General features: G+C 34.5%; 1 protein-coding gene across 5 annotated transcripts in view; it reads left to right on the top strand.

Moving 5' to 3' along the window:
* Nucleotides 1-20,901, top strand: part of CNTLN (centlein) — a 297,883-nt gene that overhangs the window by 225,445 nt on the left and 51,537 nt on the right. The gene's annotated exons all lie outside the window — the stretch shown is intronic.

The raw sequence follows: 20,901 nt of genomic DNA, 5'->3' as shown, positions 1-20,901 counted from the left end.
TGTTAAACTCAGGTGAATTGAGTTTTCTCTAGCAGTTTTTAGATACATTATAACATTGTTGGTTATCATAATTTAATTTTAAAGCAAATGAAAATGAAAGATTGTTCTTTACATTTCTATTCTTAAAGGTATTTGCTTATAAAAAATAATGATTTGTTGAAAATTTGTCTTATACAGAAGAATTCATAATTTTAGAAAATAATTTTTTTTAAAGATTTTATTTATTTATTTGACAGAGAGAGATCACAGTAGGCAGAGAGGCAGGCAGAGAGAGAGAGAAGGAAGCAGGCTCCCTGCTGAGCAGAGAGCCCCATGTGGGACTCGATCCCAGGACCCTGAGATCATGACCCGAGCCAAAGGCAGCGGCTTAACCCACTGAGCCACTTTTAAATCACTATCATACATGATTTTAAATTATGCTTAAATCCTCTACTTATATTATCTAGTGCTTTCATCCAAGCAATACTAACTAAATGTTTTAATTATAAAGGATTACTATTATGCTAGCTATATGAATATCAATAGGAACTGTGTTCTGGCTTCATTCCCAAAGTAGCCTTATAACCAAATCTGACCCATGTTCCAAACGTACTCTGAAAGTTACTTTCTATGATCTGGGTTTTAAAAAATTATTAAGACTTGTTTTCTGGCCTAACAGGTAGTAGACACTGTAGAATATTCCATGTGCACTTGAGAAGAATGTGTATTCTGCTGTTGTTGGATTGAATGTTCTATATATATATCTGTTGAGTTTAGTTGGTTAATAATGATGTTCAACTTTTCTATTATTTTTGCTGATTTTCTGTCTAGTTCTATCAGTTATTGAGTGTGAAGTATTTAAATCACCCGCTATTAATTTTTTTGTGATAGCTTTAATGAGAGATAATTCATATACCATATAATTCTCTCATTTAATTAAATGGTTGTTACAATGTAGACAAAATTGTGTAGCTATCACCAAAATCAATTTTGGAACATTTTCATAACTTCATAAAGGGACTCTGTACCCTTTATCTATTATCCTTCCCCATCTCTGCCAGCTCTAGGCAACTCCTAATCTATACTCTATATAGATTGTAAGGGCAAAAAAAATTTATTCTACTTCCTTCTAGGTTATTTGACTTCTCTAATAATTAAAGTGTCATAAGACAAATTAACAGGAGAAAAAGAATTTAATTTTGTATGTATTAGACCTCCATAAAAACATGAAACCCAAAAAGCAGCTAGGTAATTGAAGCTTATAAAACATCCTGAGCTAAAGAATTAGGTTGCGGTCTGGGATTCAAAGGGAGGAAGGCCTTTCACATGAAGGTCAGAGATGTTTGGAAAACAGATGTTCTGTTACGCAGATAAAGTTCTTAGGTAAAAAGAGGGGTGCCTGGGTGGCTCAATTGGTTATGTCCAACTTCTGGTTTTGGCTTAGGTCATGGTCTCAGGGTCATGAGATCGAACCTCAGTCATTCTCTGTTAGGAGTAACTCGCCAAGACAGTTACTCATAATTTATCTGAAAAGTGTGAAAAAAATGAGTCCCAAATCTTAAGAACAACAAGATGTAAATGTCATCCTCTTTTGTTCCAGTAACATTACTTAATTGTATTATGGCTGTGTAAACTCGTTTATAACCACATTGTTTCATCATGTAGATTTAAACAGCCTTAACTCATAGAAGCAAACTACTAGAACCCATATTATAAAAGAAAATGCAACTTTAGCTATAAAACCACCTTTTAAAAATCTTTTGAATGTTTTGTATAGGTATTAAATAATTTTATATAAGATATCAGCTGGTAAATATGAAACATAGATTTTTGTGGAATTTTATATACTGTAAAATTTATTTTCTAATAAGCCTTCCCCTGAAATAATATGTTTAGAGAAAGTAGAATAATCTGTACCATTAATTCATATATTAATAGCTGAGTTATTTTATTAATTTCCTTTCTGTATTTATTTAACAAAATGGATTTCAAGAGGTTTATTATCACTATGATTGAGGTATGTTGCCTGAAATTCATATGTTGAATTTTGACCTAATTCTTAATATTGCATTTTTTGGGGATGGGGCCGTTGTGAGGTAATTACGTTTAGTTGAGGTCATGCCCTTATGTTGGGTTTAGTGACCTTATAGGTAGAGAGCTCTCAATAGAACCTGACCATGCTGGCATCTCATACTTTCAGCCTCCAGAATTGGAAGATATTAAATGTCACTTGTTTAAGCCACAGAGTCTATGGGGGTTTTGTTGTTATTGTAGCAACCCAAGCAGAGTAATGCAGATTTTGGTACTGCCACTTGAGTGCTGTTGTAACGAATACCTAAAAATGTGGAAGAAGCAGCTTTGGAACTATGTAATGGGTACATGTTGCAAGGGTTTTGAGGTATGTACTAGAAATAGAGACATTAAGGGTATTCTGGAGAGGTTTCAGATGAAAATGAGAAACATGTTTTTGGAAACTAGAGGGAAGGCAATCTTTGTTATAAAATATCAAAGAACTTGGATGAACTGTGTTTTAGTGTTTTGTGGAAGGTAGAACTTGAGAGCAAAGAAACTGTGTGTTCTTTTATTAGAATTTTATTTTGGAAAGGGTAGTTTTAGGTTCACAGCAAAATTGAAAAGAAGGTACTGAGATTTCTCATATATCCCATGCCTCCACATATGCGTAGACTCCCTCATTGTCAGTATCCCCATCAGAGAGGTACATTTATTGCAATTGATGAACCTACATTGATACATCATAATTACTCAAAATGCATAGTTTAACTTGCAGTTCACTCTTGCTATATTGTACATTCCCTGGGTTTGGAAAAAATATATAATGACACAAATCTATTCATGTATTCATTTTCACTGCCCTAAAAATCCTTTATGTCTTGCCTATTTATCCTCCCACCCCACTCCAATCCCTGGCAACTGCAGATTTTTTTTTTATTATCTCCATAACTTTGCCTTTTGCAGAATGTCATATAGTTGGAATCCTGTAATATAAAGAGTTTTCAGACTGACTTCTTTCTCATAATAATATGCACCTAAGTTTCCTCCCTCATAATAATATGCACCCAAGTTTTTTTGTGGCTCATTTCTTTTTAGTGTTGAATAATATTCCATTGTCTCATGTACCACAATTTATGTATCTCCTCACCTACTGAAGGACATCTTGATTACTTCCATGCTTTGGCAATTATGAATAAAGCTACTATAAACATCCCCATAAAGGTTCTTGTGTGCACACAATGCCTTTGGGCAAATACCAAGAAATGTGATTGCTATATCATATGGTAAAAATATATTTAGTTTTGTAAGAAACTGCCAAGCTGTCTTCCAAAGTTAACTGTACCATTTTGATTCCCAGCAGCAAGGAATGAGATTCCCATTGCCCCACATTCTCACTACCATTTGATGTTGACAGTGTGGTGGATTTGGGCCATTCTGAAAGTGTATAGTGTTATTTCATGGTTGTTTTAATTTGTATTTCCCTGATGATATATGATGTGGAATATCTTTTTATATGCTTATTTCCCATCTGTTTATCTTCTTTGGTAAGATGTCTATTTGGGTCTCTTGCCCACTTTTTAATTGGATTCTTTTTTTCCTTACTGCTGAGTTTTAGGAGTTCTTTCTGTATTTTGGAAAAAGCCCTTTATCAGATGTGTCTTTTGTAAATATTTGCTTCCAGTCTATAGTAGAATGGGCCTTCTCATTCTCTCAACACTGTGCTTTGTCGAGCAGAAGTTTTGAATCGTAATGAAGTTCAGCTTATCAATTATTTTTTTCATGGATCATGCTTTTGGTGTATCTAAAGGGTGATCACCATACCCTAGATCACTTAGAAGTTCTCCTATTTTATCTTTAAGGAATTTTTTAGCCTTGTGTTTTACACTTAGGTCTGTGATTCATTTTGAATTATTTTTTGTGAAGGAATAAAGTCCGTCTTCTGTGTCTAGATTTTTAAAATTTTTATTTTTTTATTTTGCCTGTAGATGCCCAAATGTTCTAGCACATTTTGTTGTAGAGGCTATTTTATCTGCATTGCATTGCCTTTGCTTTTTCCTCAAAGATCAATTGACTCTACTTATGTGGGTTTATTTCCGGGGTGTCTATTATGTTCCATTGACCTATTTATTCTTTTACCAGTACCACATGTTTTGATTAGTGTAACTTTATAGTGAGTCTTGAAATCAGGTAGTAGTGTTAAATCTTCCAACTTTGTTGTTTTCCTTCAGTACTATATTGACTAATCTGGATCTTTTGCCTCTTCATATGAACTTTAAGATCAGTTTATCAATATTTACATGCTGGAATTTTGATTACGATTGCAGTGAATCTATAGAACCAATTGGGAAGAACTAACGTCTTGACAATATTGTACCTTTCTTTCCATGAACATAGAATATCTCCATTTATTTAGTTCTTCGACTTCATTTCTCAGACTATTTTAGTTCTTTTTTTTTTTAAAGATTTTATTTATTTATTTGACAGAGAAAGAGATCACAAATAGGCAGAGAGACAGACAGACAGAGAGATGAGGAGAAGCAGGCTCCCTGCTGAGCAGAGAGCCCAATGCGAGACTCGATCCCAGGCCCCTGGGATCATGACCTGAGCCAAAGGCAGAGGCTTAACCCACTGAGCCACCCAGGTGCCCCAATTTTAGTTTTTCTCATATAAACATTGTACATCTTTTGTTAGATATATATTAAAGTATTTACTTTTTAGGTGTGCTAATGTAAATGGGATATTTTGCTTTTAAATCTACTTGTTCACTGCTGGTATATAGGAAAGGGATTGACTTTCATATATTAACCTTTTATCTATCAACTGTGACACAATCACTTAGTTGGTCTAGGAGTTTTTTTGTTGATTCTTTTAGGTATTCTGCATTGACAGTCAAATCTGTGAATAAAGACAGTTTTATTTCTTTCCTCTGACTCTGTATACTTTTCACTTTATTTTCTCATTTTGCTGACTTAGCTAGAACTTCGAGTATGACAAAAAGCCAGGATGAGAGGAGACCTCTTGCCTTGCACCTGATCTAAGTGGAAATGCTTCAAGTTTCTCATCATTAAGTGTGATGTTTCTTATAGGGCTCTTATAGATAATCTTTATGAAGTTGAGAATGCTCCCCTCTATTCCTAATTTACTGAGAGTTCTTACTATAAATGTGTGTTGAATTTGTCAAATGACTTTCTGCATCTATTGATGTAGTCATGTGATTTTTATTGTTTAGGCTGTTGATGTGAAGGACTGCATTAATTGATTTTTATCTCTTGAGTCGTTTTATCAACCTATGAGGAGGATAGTATCCTCATATTATATTAGGTGTGGTGCAATTAAGACTTAAAGAATTGAAATAAATTGCTTAAGATCAAGCTGAGTTGGCATTCTAGGGTTGTAACCTAGAGCTATCTCTTGATCTTAACTTCATAGTCTTTCTACTTTTCTAAGCTGATTTTTTTTACAACATTAAGTTTAATAGTTTTAAAGTTTACCATTTGTGAATTTTGTCAGATCTAGTAGTTAATTCACTCCTAAAAGACAAAAACCGTATGTTATACTTCTTTGATAATGTTCACAGAATCCTGTATATTTAAGGTCATAGTACATTCTCAATGAAAGAATGAAGATTGATTTATGACTAGTTTTTACCGAGACTCTGATCTGATATTGCATATTCTTATCAACATTAAAAAATTGTTTTCTACTTCAAGTACCTTCCTCTTTTCTTTACGTCATTCTAAATCTAGCACATCACTTAAAGTCTAGTTCATAATATCACTTCTTGCATACAACATTTCCCAGAGCCATTCTCCTTTTCTAAGTTTAGCAAAAAATAATTCTGTTGTAATTTATTAAGTTGAGGTGGTTATGTGTCATGTAAGTGAAAATATCCTACAGACTTGTGAATAGGAACTAGAGAATCAATTTGAGAATTAGAAGAACAGGTAAGTCAAGAATGAATATTCATTTATATTGAGGAAGTGAAGGCATAGAAAACATTGTAGGAAAGGACTAAAAAGTTGACAGATCAATTGATAAACTATATAACATCGTGAAAGTATTGGGAGTTATGGTTTTGATATGAGAGTCAGCAGTATTAGTCTTATGGTGCTTTCAAGGAGAATGAGGCATACTCTCTTCTTTTTGTCAAAAATCCTACTAGGCCCACTTCACTTATTTGTGTTGCCATTCTTATAACTCTAAGCATTTAATTTTCCAAACCCTGATTTGCAAAATGGCCCTACATGTTTTCTGTAGGGAAAAGATACTCCTTTTTGTCCCCCCAAAATGCTATTTCTCTATATTAATAACAGTACTAACCAATCCCTAGGGGCATAACAATATTTCCAAAAGTTACAGAAGAGATGCTTTATAAAATATGGGCTGGAGAGCCAGACTTTCACGCTAAGCCATTGCTGCCTAATAGCCTTTAATCTGCTTTTTCTGTAACTCCTCAACTGGAGTGTCCCCAAGTAATCTTAGAGTTTATGTGTAATATTTCCACATACGTGTCGTAAATATAGACTGCTGTTTATTTTGTGATTAAGCATTATTACGTCTTCTGATATCTTGATGAATTCTTGATTCCCTTGCCCTCTGAGTTAGATGAAGGTAAATTCTCCAACAGCAAATTTTGTTTTCAGAAACTTTTTTGGCAACTGCAATCTTAAAGCAGGTTCATTTTTAGGATTTGAATTTTCAAATTTGTTTCAGCTCTTGTCCAATTGCATTAACCAGCTAATCTTCAATTAACTTAATCAAAACCCAAATAAAAGACTGATCCTGAATTAATGAAAACAGCATAACCCATTCAACAAATATCTTAGGTTTTTAGGTTTATCTAACATATAAACTTTGAGGATACCATTATATCTGAAGAGTCTTTTAGGAAACCCTTTAATTCTAAAAGGATCATATTTTATGGTTCTCCATAAAACATTTTCATTTGTGTAGATTATATGATTGCTATTGTTTCCTAAACTTACATTTATCTTTGGTTTATATTTATTTATATAACTCTTACTTAAAAGACTGAAGTGTTAAATTTGTACTGGACTTATTTTTTTTTCTGTCAGCAATTGTAGAATGTTAAATACCCTCATTTTCCTTTTTGTGGTCTGTGTTCATATCTCTAGTAATAATGAAGTAGAAAACTACTCCCTTATTGTACTTCATTGCTAATCTCCAGAGTTTTCTTTTATCTTACCCCAATAGCTTATGTAGTACACATTCCTTGTAGGGTATTCGGTTTATATATGTCAGATTCTCTAGGGCCATGGCTTTTGCCAGATGAAGCACTTTTGATTTTGAAGCTGATGAAACACAGTGCTATTATTGATCTGTGCATGACACAGCCTGTCTCTCTCCTAGCAGAGTGTAGCAACATTTATCCAGGAATTTGTGAAATGTCACTCGGATCATGTTCGCAAGGTAAACTGTGCAAAAACCAGGATCTGAGCTGAGAATCCATGTGGAATTGGACGTGACTGTCTTATTCCTATGTCTTATCTTCTAGATGAACCAAGTGATATTTGTTAACAGAATGTCTGTGTCTTATATTAGACTTTGTAAGGAATGATTATTACACACAGAATGCTATGTACTGTAAAATCATACATCTTATACTCTGTTTTCAGATGCATTTGTGATCTTACACAAAAAATAGTAAGATAAGAAAATAGGACCTGAAAGCATCAGTTAGAAATTTATTTTCTGTTTATAATGAGCCAGTGTTGTAATATATTGCACAGTTCCTAGTGGTGTTTTTATTCTTTGCATCAGTATCCTTTCAGGTAAGTGTGTCTCATTAAAATATCAATATGCCTAGAAGTGACAAATTATAACATTTTTCCCCACTATGGAATCATTGTGATATTTAACTATGCATGTATTTTAGAGTTTGGTTTTAAATGCCTAAAATTTTGGTTTGCACATGGATAGATATATTTGTTATGATTTGTTTTAGATTAATATACCTAACACAGGTAAGGCCTTAACAATAGGATACTCAACAATGAATTAAACATAATCTTTGACACTTATATAATATACTACTAGCAGAGGTGAACATGTATATCATAATACAAAGAAATTATAATATCTATCTATCATGTGTTTGTGTGTGTGTGTGTGTAACATACACCATGGATATGTAGTGGATGGAAAAATACAGTCATTCATCATAGTCATTATTTAGTAAGACTTTTGAGGAGGTAGCATTTGTGCTTAGACTTACAGTTTCATTTTGAAAGTTGTATAAGTGGAACAAAACCATTAGAAGAGGGAAATCTTGAAAAGGCATCAAGGCAAGAAAGAAGTTTGTTGAGACTAGTGAATAATCTAGTATAGTTGTGGTTCTCAAATCTAGCTATGTGTTCTCCTCACCTGGCGAGCTTTAAAAAAATACTCACGCCCAGGCCCTACCCTAGACCAGTTAAATCTGAATATCTGGTGGTGATCGTACCTTGCTAAAAGCTCTCGGGTGGTACTGTTGTACAGTTAGGTGTGAGACTAAACTTTGAGAAAGTAGAAATTAAATGGAAACATGCAAATAAGAGACTGTTTAAATATTACAGCAAAAGATGACAAAAATCTAGAGGATACCAGTAGAAGTAGAAAGAAAAGAAAACAAGGGATTTTATAATGGTATAACACACAGAGTTTGACGACCAATCCTAGATGGGAAGATAAAAAAAAAACCAAAGTGAAGAATTGAAATATCTATCAGTATTCTAATTAAAGTGACTAGAAAGTTGATAGACTTTATTTGTGATAATATTTTATGATAAATATTGTGGGAGAAAAAAATCTTCATATGAACATACCAAGAAAGTTGGACAAAATATAACAAATATAAATGTACACCATTTAAATATATAGAACATAACAACAAAAAGATGTAAATCCCTAGAGCTAAAGTCGCTGACAGTTTACCACTGGACCCAATGGCAATTTGTCACTGAAGTGATGGTATCAAGTGAGCTGCAGGATATTTGAGTGTCTAATGTAGAGGAGAGACCAGGGCTAGAGGTATGAAATTTTGAAGTTATGAGTATTTAGATCATATTTTAAAATGTGAAGCTGGATGGAACCCACTTAGGGAGTAAAGGTAGATAAAAAAGAGAGGAGGTCCAAGGTCTGCGCCCAGGGCCCTCCAACCTTTGGAGTTTGCACAGAAGGGAAAGGACTAGAAAAGGAGAAGCCAGTTAAGTAGAAAGAAAACCAAGAGCATGGAGTATCCAAAAGCCAAATGATGAAAGGATTTCAAGGACTAGTGAATGACTAACGATGTCAAATGCTGCTGACTAGAGTAGGTCCTTGAGAGGAACTAAGAAATGGGAAGAGAAGGAGAGGAATTGGAGAATATAGTTAAATGTGCATCCTTTTTAGAGTCATCTCATAGAATTTTGCTCTAAAGGAGAACATATAAAACTAACATATAAACACTTAATATATATAAATATGAACATTTAATAACTTGGGCTCAAAATATATAATGCAAAAATGGCAAATCTTAACTATTTTTAAGATAACTTGCTCTAAATATTTATCAAAAATATTCACAAAATTAAACCAAAAAAAGCTCTTCACAAATTTTAAATATTTGGTGTCATATAAAAAACATTGTTTAACATAAGTGAAATTAGAAATCAATTTAAAAGCTTAACTTTGAAAATTCTGATACAAACTTATAGAGACATTTCCAAATAACTAATGGATCAAAGAAGAAAATTTAAAAAATGAAAGAATACTTCAAATTAAATGATATCAAAACTTGCAGAGTGCAGGTAAGATGGTACTCAGATGGAAATGTATACCTTTAAATGCAGTAAAACTAGAGAAAGGTTAAAAATTAATGAGCTACCAGTGTAATTGGTTACATTCAATTTAAGAATGAGCAATTAAATAATCCCAAAGAAAATAAAAATATATTAAGACATATTAAGATAAGGACAACACTTAATATTGTAGAAAGCAAACATGCAGTAGACAAGATAAAAAAAAACTAAAAGGTGGATCATTGATACTAATAAGTTGATAAAAAATAGCAAGTATTGATGGGGATATGGATGAATTAAAACTTTCATACGTTGCAGGTGGGATATGGAAAGTAATGCACTAATTTGGAAAACAGTTTGCAGTCCCTCAAAAGGCAAATTATAGACCTACCATATCATCCAGAGTTCCATTTAGGTGTATGCCAAAGAAACTAGAAACAGATGTTCACATAAAAACTGTACGTAGAGGTGCTTGGGTGGCTCAGTGGGTTAAGCCTCTGACTTCAGCTCAGGTCGTGATCTCAGGGTCCTGGGATGGAGCCCCGCATCGAGCTCTCTGCTCAGCAGGGAGCCTGCTTCTCCCCCTCTCTCTGCCTGCCTCTCTGCCTACTTGTGATCTCTCTCTCTCTCTCTGTCAAATAAATAAATAAAATATTAAAAAATTAAAAAATAAATAAAAATTGTTACGTGAATGTTCATAGCAGCGTTATTCATAATAGCCCAAAAGTGGAAACAATCAAACACCCATATAATGGGTAATCATTCAGCAATAAAAAAGGAATGAAGTAGTGACACAGGCTACAACATGGGTAAACCTTGAAGAAGTCAGTGTCTGAAGATCAAACACAGTAACATTTCATTTATATGGAATGTCCAGAAAAGGCAAAGTCTATAGAGACAAAAAGTAGATAAGAGACTGCATAGGCACGGAGTTGGGAAAGAAATGTCTGTAAGTGGGCATGAGGTTTCTTTCTGGTGTGATGGAAATGTTCTAAATTTAGTGTTTGGTATAATTGCACAACTCTATTAATATACTAAAAATCATTCAATCAGATACTTTAAAAATGGATGAATTTCATCTATGTAAATTATACCTTAATAAAGCTATCAATAAAATGTAATACCACACTATGAGCAGTTTGTGAGATTGAAATTTGAGTTTCATATGTAAGTTCTGCTAGGCATACACATTTTCCCAAAGAAGAGAAGAAAGAGAAGTAAATTTCACCTCTTTTTATGAGGGTACTAGAACTGTAACACAATAACAAGATAGGAAAATATGAGAAAGAAAAATTAAAGGTTCATCTCAGCTATGAATATGGATAAATATTCCTAAACTATTAACAAATCTAATGAAACTATGATAAATAAGTATCACAAATGAGGATGATTCCAGAAGTAAAATAGCTTATTTCATCATTAGAAAAATTGTTTATATAATTCATTTCTACAACAAAGAAAGGGGGAAAATGTATTAAAGATGCAGAAAATCTAAAGCAGCATCAGGAAGATGGCAGAATTTGAGGGAAGCACCAGACCCTTTTTCCCATAGAGAAACCAATTCAGCAACAATACTCAGGCCAATTCCTTTTGTGAGAAATCCAGAAACCAATGAAAAGGCACCCCTCGGGAGTGTGCAGCTAGCCGTGTTCAGATTGGTGGGGCACTCCTTCAACTTAGTCCCTCCTGCAATCATACTGCCTTGTGATCCGGAAGAAACTCCTGGTTTGTGGGTCCTCCCTGAGGAGAGAAGGAGTATAATGGACCTTATGTCCAACCTTCTCGCTTTTCAGCAAGCCTGTGGGAATGGCTGCTTTTTCACCTGTCTCAGAGCATGGATGGGACCTGTCATACTCTAGATGCCTAGAGGCCACTGAGAACCAAAAGAGCTGGATGGCCTGCTGCTGTTGCAGAGGACCCCTGCCACACTAGACAGAAGCTGATACAGCTTGAAGCAGAAGTTCCTCTCTCAGGGAGGGAGAGAGAGAGAGAGAAGAGGGAACAGGTATCCACTGTTGCAGATTTTAAGGAGGAGAGTGCCTGAGGGGCTTGTTTCTTGCTCATCTTAAACCTCAGACAGGACCCATATACTCTAGATGCCTGGGAACCACTAAGAACTAGACAAGAGCTAGATGGCATGCTGCTGCTCCACAAGGCCTTTGGTGCAGCAGACAAGCCGATATGGAAAGAAGAAGAATGGGGTGTGTGTACAATGTCCCAACTCTGCAGGGCCTGCCTGAGAAACTCATTTCTTTCTAGCCCAATTGGGAAAGCATGGAACTGGGCGTACTCTAGGTAGAAGTCGGGCTGCTGAGAATAAAAAAAGAGCTTGGTTGGCATGTTGCTGCTCTACAGACCCCAGTATAGCAGACAGGCCCCAGAGTAAGCAATGCTGAGATTATGAGCGCCTGGGAAGTAAACAAACAGAAAATGTATTTAATTAGAAATCTATACACACTGGCTCAGACAAGTCATATCCACAGGGAACTTTTGAGAGTTTCCAGAATCTCGAGCTGGGGCTCATCCTGGTGAAGGTTTTTCTGTATGTGAGCCAGTTTGTAAAGAGGAAGAAGTAGATGTTTCTTCAAGTGCATGGATAGCAACCCAAAGTTATAAGGAACATAAAGAAACAGTAAAATGGCTGAATCAGAGGAACAAAATAAATTTCCAGAAACTGACCCTAAAGAAACAGAGGTATATGAATGATCTGAAAAGAATCTGGAAATAGAGAACTTGAAGAACGCTATAGACTAATTGGACCTGCCAGACTTATACAGAACTCTCTACCCAACTACAGTATTCAAGTGCGCATGGCACATTCTGCAGGATAGACCACATGTTAGGCCACAAAATAAGTCTTAAATTTGAGAAAATTGAAACCATACAAAGTATCTTTTCTGACCACAATGGACTAAAACTAGAAATCAATAGCAGAAGGAAAACTATAAAACCCACAAATATATGGAAGTTAAACAACACACTTTTAACCAGTGGGTCAAAGAAGAAGTCACCAGGGAAATTAGAAAATACCACAAGAGAAATGAAATGAAAACACAGCATAGCAAAACATGGATGCAGTGTAAGTATGCTGAGAGGGATGTTTAAATACTGTACTATATGCTTACAGATGGGTTAAGAGGATAAATCTTATGTTACATTAATTTTTATGACAATGAAAAACCCGAAGACAGTATTTTTATACAATTAAATACCTGTTCATGATAAAAATCTCTTAGTAAATGAAATACAGCAGAGAACTTTCTTATTCTGTTAAAAAATTATGTACCAAAAACCTAAAATAGCCATCATACTTAATGGTGGATGTAAAAACTATTCCTTTTAACATCAGGAGAAAGATATTTATGTCTGCTATCATTGCTTGTCTTAAGATGTTGTACTAGAGGGTACAGGAACTAAGAAAAAGAAATGAAAGTTAAAAGTGTTAGAAATGAAGAAGCGAAAGCATCATTAGTTGTTGCACACTAGTTGTCTGCACAGTAGACACAAAACATCATTAGTTGTCTGCACAGAATCTCAAGACAAGTTAATAATAGATTTCAGCAAGATTGCTGGTTATAAAGTCAACATATGCTAAGATGATGGTATTGTATTTGCCAGAAGTCAGCAATATATGCACTCTTAAAAAATAAATATTATTTAAGTAATAGGAATTATATGGTATCCAGGAATGGAAGATGCATCCCAACTTCAGTGATGTTAAAATGTGAAAAGGAAAGGTCTTAAAATCACTCTATGTTTGTTTTGGAAATACACATATATGTATCAAAAGTGTAAAGAAATGTAAGGCAATGATGAATACCAAAGTTATTCAGATAATGATTATTTCTGGTGAGTCAGTGAAGATGGGTTCATAGTCTTCAACTCTATTGGCAACACAGTGTCTTCGTTGAATGGTTAACACATGAGTCAGTGTTCATTGTATTTTTCTTTGTGTAGCTACTGCATATTTGATATATATCATAAAAATGTGGAAACCTGTCCATTCCATTATTCCAGAGAAATAATGGTGGAGATAGAACACATTTTTCTAGTAAGGTAATAAATTTGGGGTAGTATCTTATATATGGACAGAGAGGAATGAGAAGAAGTAGGAGAGTGCTGTGATACAGAAACAAGGTAGGGAAAATTCGTTATGAGCAAAAGAGAAGTGCTGTTTCACAATGTAGGATGCCATAGAAAAATTAAAGTTAGAATAACAGGGAGGAGCTTGTTGGACTTTCCTTAGAAGGTTTTGTTAGCAGAACCCTCTTGAGAGCAAATACCAGAAACTAAACTCAAACTAAAAAAAAAAAAAAAGAAAAAAAAGAAGTTCACCAAATCAAAGGACGAACTGCCTCAGGAAACAGCCTTGTGAAGAGCAGTGGTACCTGAAACCAGACTTACGTCTTCAGTGTTCGTCCTTATCTCACAGCTCTTCCCCTCTGGCCATCTTTTTCATGTGTCCCTGGCCATATGGTGACATCCTTTTAGTTTAGACCCCAGAAAAGAAAGATTTCTCTTTCTCGTCTTTCAATCTTTCCTTGATTTACATGGTTTATAAATTTCTGACCCACAGGGGGAAAAATACTTTGTTTATATGTAATTTTTGGTTAGGATTTAGGTTCATTTCATTATATGCATATTTTTCATCTAAAGAAGTAACTGGGAGGAAATTTAAAATTCAGGCAGGAAACAGGGCAGTTTCTGTTGGGCAGGACTGATGTCCACATTCTGCTGTATCTGGTACTCCTACCTCTCACCCATTTCAGTGCCACTCTAATTTCCAAAATACATATCTAAGTCCTAAGTATTCTTTCAGAACCACTGTTACAGGAGGAAAGCAGAGAAAGCAGCTCAATTAATAAAAAATTAGACTACCCTCTTCCTAAAGATCTATATGAATCTGAATATTTCACATAGCACAAATTTATTAAGTGATTACTCTGTTAGGTTAAGGCTTACTATTTGAAAGAACGTGATAAACAGAAGACAATTCTAGATAGAAAATGGAGTGAAGGATGATGGAAAAAGTTCCTGTCTGAAATTTTTGTGTTTAAAAAAAAAGAGCCTTTTTTTAAAAAAGAGCTTTTTAATGAAACCTCTGAGAAATACCTTGTATAATATCATTTAAATCCAAGCTTTGTAAACCTTCTTTCCTGCTTTGAAAGAAATTTCTACTTTATGCCATGGGTTTCTTTTTTAATAATGTTTTTAGTAATTTTCACATATGTTAATTTTTAATTTTTAAAAAATCCCATTTAAGATGTTATCAGTAACCTTTATCTTATCAGGTCCAAAGTTTGCAAAAACCATTCTTTTAAAGAAATGTCCATGCTTTTACTCTCTTAAATCTTATGAAACTTACAAAGGAAATAGAGAAAACATTATTGTTTCCCTTGAGAATTTTTTTTTTTAGATTTTATTTATTTATTTGATATACGGAGATCACAAGTAGGCAGAGAGACAGACAGAGAGAGAGGAAGGGAAGCAGGCTTTATGCTGAGCAGAAAGCCCGATGTGGGGCTCAATCCCAGGACCTTGGGATCATGACCTGAGCTGAAGGCGGAGGCTTTAACCCACTGAGCCACCCAGGCACCCCATTGCTTGAGAATTTTAATAAGGTGTGTGTATGTGTGTGTGTATATATATAGATATATATAGATATAAAATATCTATATATATCTATATATATATTTTAAAGATTTTATTTATTTATTTAACAGACAGAGATCACAGGTAGGCAGAGAGTCAGGCAGAGAGAGAGGGGGAAGCAGGCTCCCTGCTGAGCAGAGAGCCCGATGCAGGGCTCGATCCCAGGACCCTGAGATCATGACCTGAGCCGAAGGCAGCGGCTTAATTCACTGAGCCACCCAGGCGCCCCAATAAGGTATATTTATAAATGTAATCAAAATTATATGAATACTTAGTATTGCTGCTATTAAATTTGTAATGAGTTGTAGGATTTTTGAAATTCCCTGACTGGCTTTCATCCAAGTAATTTGTTTTCAGAGCTTATGCTCTAGTACAACTGAGGGAAGACATGCTATTAACTATTGACCCTCTCAGTTAAATATTTCAATAAGTATTAAGATGCTGTTCACATTTAGCATATACTTAAGAAATGTATATCTTTTTAGTAGTTTGATATATAAAATTGGAGCTAGAAATGATGATTTAAACCTTTGGATTTATTTCCCCAGAAGAATCAATTCTATGAATTGATTCCAGTGTTATATAAATAAATTTAATGTTGATATACATGTATTTTAGTAGCTTACTAATTGAAAATGGTTTTATCTTTTGAAAATATGAATTACAGAAATATATCCTGATCTAGTGTAAATTTTTTGAATTCAAAGATTATTTTAAGGAATATCAATGACCTTTGAATTTGGTATAAAGTATTATGAGCAAATTTTAATTATCTAGATTCTCACTTCCAGTTAGTAAAATACTATACATGAGTATTAGTTTCTTTAAGCTTATTCACAAAGGCCTTTTATACATTACAATAAGTAAATCACCCCACTAGGAAGGGAAAACAATCGAATAAAAGTATTGAAATCTGTTTCGTAGGAAAACCAAGTTTAATTAAAGGAGAATGAGACAATCTTCATGAGACTTCTGCAGATATCCTAGAATTTGGTAGCCTTCATTCCTAATAGCTCAGTCACTATCTATAACTCCATTTAAAATGTTATGGCTGTTCTTTACTTAGATACAGTATTAATATTACTGTGAAATATCAACTATTATTTTTGGTGATTTGGGAAGTTTGGTTTTTTTTTTACTTTTTCTTCATTGTTTTAGTAGTTTAATTGGGGTGGATTCTTTCTGTCCTGCCCCTTTACAGCTTACGCAACTGAACTAAGTATTGACAAAGGGGACGGAGGAAGCCTAGAATGAGGAGAATAGGTATAGAATGAGTGAGGAATAGATACTTCTGTGTTGAATTAGCTGAGTTTAAGCAGTGAAAGCAGAAGGAAAGTGCAAAAAGGTTTAGGAAGACAAGTGCTTGGTTTCTTCTTTGGAATGGCATATGTTATTGCTGCTTGCATTTTCTCTTGGGGAGGGAATCAGAATGGGAATCACTGCACCTTCCTTAGTGGTCATTAGTAAGCATATCTTGTGCATATCGAATGTCTAGGAGGGCTGAGACTGATCTGATAATATTACCATATGAACATTGAAAAATTCTTACGAGAGTGATGATGATGAATCGTTCTGGATATTCTTCTTGTTCTGAATATCTTTTTTTGTATTTCGTACTTGGTTGTGTAAGTCTTGAAGGGGCATTTATTTTAGTAACTAGAATAGGGGATTGGAAATAACAATAAACCTATAGTTGAGTTCCTCTTGCTATGAATAAATCAGATAATGATAGTTTTCCCACAAATATTGGAAAGTCAGCTTTATTAGTTTTCCAAATGTCGTAATAATACATTTTTACTGAACCTTTTTCCATAGTTTTGGGGGAAGAAGTGTAAGCGATGTGGTTTAACTTCAATCCAGTTAAAAGTCATTAGGTTAGTTATTCTGATTATTTTGAAACACATTATATTGCCATTATTGCTTAGGTTAATATTTACTATAAATGCCTATCACATCAAAACTATTAGTACAAATTAAAGTGTACGTGTAAAATGTTTTCAGTTTTGGGGCTGTTTTGAGAAAAGTATTAGTAAACTGTTTTAAAACAATTTGGCCTTTATAATAATATTATATTTGATTTTTATTTTGAGAAATCATATTCAAACACATTTATAAAACTATTTAATTGGGCATCACTTAGAACTCCCATCACAAAGTGTAAGGGCATTGAATTAATTTTACTTCCTGTACATGTTACTGGAAGTAGCATGTCTCTTATCCATATGCAGATATCCATACTTCTTTGATAGAACCTAATTTGAACGCATCGAGACAGATTGGCATTTCCAGTACCATAAAAAACGGCTTTGTTAATTGCAAACCATATTTAGTATGACCTTATAACAAAGTAGCACCTCAGGTGTCATGCTTTGTCTTTAATGTGCACACTGGAGCTACGTTCATCTGTACTAGACAACTTCACTTCATGAAAAGAGTTTTTTTCTTGATAGGCAATTAGCAGTAATTAGGAAGATTCACCTCAATAAGATGTCAACATGAGATTGTTTTAAAAAGTTGAATGTCAGTGACTTAAAAAGAAAGTTCTTCTGACACATTGGTATGGCATGTGAAACATGAGATGTTAATTTAACTTTTCTGCTTATTATTCATGCACAATATTATTTTGTCATTCAGACACTACACTGACAGAGTGTAAAGGGTGTTAAAATAGTGCTGCTAGAATAAAAAGAGGATTAATCTTCCATTGGCCAATTAGCCAAAGGGTACTTAATGGTCTCTAAAGGCTACTGAAGTCTAACTACTAGCAAAAGCATTGGTAAAAAGTCCTCTATATTACCTTCATTTGCTTGACATTTTGTGAAACATACTGTAGGCTTTTAATAACTGCATTTGTCAGAAAATAGTTTATAAATGAGTGATGTAGTAACAGTGTATTTTTCATAAGAAATTTTGTTACATAAATAATTCCATTTCTGCCTGAGATCTTTGTTCTTCTTCTTTTTTTGGTTGGTGGTAGTTTTAATTTTTAATTCTTTTTCTTGAAGATCTCAAATATCATAAAGAAAAACTCGTGCTTTCAATTTATAAAATTTGTTAGTAACTTGAAGCAATTATTAATCTGAACTATTTATCTTTTTAGGTAAGTACTTGTAAAGCACTTGTAAGTACTTGTATGGGAAATATTCTACTGATAACCTAGAAACCCATGTAATTTTCTTTTTAACTCATATAACGTTTTAATTAAGTCTTTTAAATGGACAATACAGAATTTTTATTTCTTTCAGTTTTTTTTTCTTGCAAAAGAATAATAGCAACAGTCCCTAACTTACCATGTTCCCACTTAATGATAATGTGAAAGCTGTAAGCATTCCACAGAAATTGTACTCTGAAGTTTGATTTTTGGTCTTTTCCTGGGCTAGTGTAATGTGGTCCAGCTCTCTCTGTGAGGCTGGGCAGGGGAGCAGCGGCAGCTCCCAGTCAGCCACGCGATCATGAGGGTGAACAACCAATGTACTTATAACCATTATGTATCTATGCAGTCATTCTCTTTTTTACTTTCACTACAGTATTTATTTATTTGTTATTTTATTTTATTAACATGTAATGTATTATTTGCTTCAGTCTTACAAATAGTCTGTGAATCATCAGTCTTACACAATTCATAGCACTCACCATAGCACATACCCTCCCCAATGTCCATAAACCAGCCACCCCATCCCTCCCCACAGCAACCCTCAGTTTGTTTCTTGAGATTAAGAGTCTCATGGTTTGTTTTCCTCCCTGGTCCCATCTTGTTTTATCTTTTTCCCTCCCTATCCTTCATGACACCCTGTACTGCCTCTTAAATTCCTCATATCAGAGAGATCATATGACAATTGTCTTTCTCTGATTGACTTACTTCACTTAGCATAACACTCTCTAGTTACATCTACGTCATTGCAAATGGCAAGATTTCAGGGGTTTTGATGGCTGCATAGTATTTCATTGTATACATATATATACCATATCTTCTTTATCCATTCATCTGTTGATGGACATCTAGGTTCTTTCCATAGTTTGGCTATTGTGGACATTGTTGCTATAAACATTTGGGTACACGTGCCCCTTTGGGTCACTACATTTGTATCTTTAAGGTAAATACCCAGTAGTGCGATTGCTGGGTCATAGGGTAGCTCTCTTTTCAACTTTTTTTTTTTTTTTAAGATTTTTTATTTATTTATTTGACAGAGAGAGATCACAAGTAGGCAGAGAAGCAGGCAGAGAGAGAGAGAGGAGGAAGCAGGCTCCCCGCTGAGCAGAGAGCCTGATGTGGGACTCGATCCCAGGACCCTGAGATCATGACCCGAGCCGAAGGCAGCGGCTTAACCCACTGAGCCACCCAGGCGCCCCTCTTTTCAACTTTTTAAGGAACTTCCGTACTGTTTTCCAGAGTGGCTGCACCAGCTTGCATTCCCACCAACAATGTAGAAGGGTTTCCCTCTCTCTGCATCCTTGCCAACACCTGTCATTTCCTGACTGGTTAATTTTAGCCATTCTGACTGGTGTGAGTTGGTATCTCACTGTGGTTTTGATTTGTATTTTCCTGATGCCGAGTGATGTTGAGCACTTTTTCATGTGTCTGTTGGCCATTTGGATGTCTTCTTTGCAGAAATGTTTGTTCATGTCTTCTGCCCATTTCTTAATTGGATTATTTGTTCTTTGGGTGTTGAGTTGGATAAGTTCATTATAGATTTTGGATACTAGCCCTTTACTTGAAATATTGAACACTTTATTATGAAACAGGCCTTGCGTTCTATGATTTTGCCCAGTTGTAGGCTTATGTAAGTGTCTTGAGCACATTTTAGGTATACAAGGCTAAGCTCTGATGTTTGGTAGGTTAGGTGTATTAAATGCATTTTTGGGCCACAATATTTTGAACTTAGTATGAGTTTGTCAGGATGTAACCCCATCATAAGTCAAGGAAGACTTATATTCCCATTGAAGGAATATCGGTTTTATTCACAGGAAGGAGAAATAAGATTAAGATCATGGTGACTTTCTAGGAGGTTCTTGCCTATAGAATTTATGTAGGTATTACTCAACTCGAATTTTCTCTCCAGTCTTTTTTGCTTTAATTCTGGTAACAAAATTATTATATAGTAATTTTTTTAAAGTTGTAATAGTAAGATTCTCAGATTGCTGCCTCTGCTTAAGTGTGAACCAGAATAATCTGATTGTGAGATGTAAATCAATTTATTTGTATGTTCAACATGAAATAACATCATTTCATACTCTCAGTCTTATGTAGAATTTAAGACAAAAGATTTGGGTGAAGTAACTGTGACCAGACAGTTGCCACTGAATGATTATTGTTTTTCCTTATTTTGACTGTCAAGGGCTTTGGGTTTCACAAGGAGAAAGAAAAGTCAGATTCTCCACTATTGTTAGAGATAAGAGCCAACCCTCACATTTTACTCTGTTTTACTGACTGACCTTTTCCAATATTTGACACCTAACCTTTTCCCTAGTATGGACTGGA

This window comes from Mustela nigripes, chromosome 9 (assembly GCF_022355385.1).
Source record: "Mustela nigripes isolate SB6536 chromosome 9, MUSNIG.SB6536, whole genome shotgun sequence".
Classification (NCBI taxonomy): domain Eukaryota; kingdom Metazoa; phylum Chordata; class Mammalia; order Carnivora; family Mustelidae; genus Mustela; species Mustela nigripes.
The sequence above is the reverse complement of the archived record's forward strand: the minus strand, read 5'-3'. Positions and strand labels throughout refer to the sequence as shown.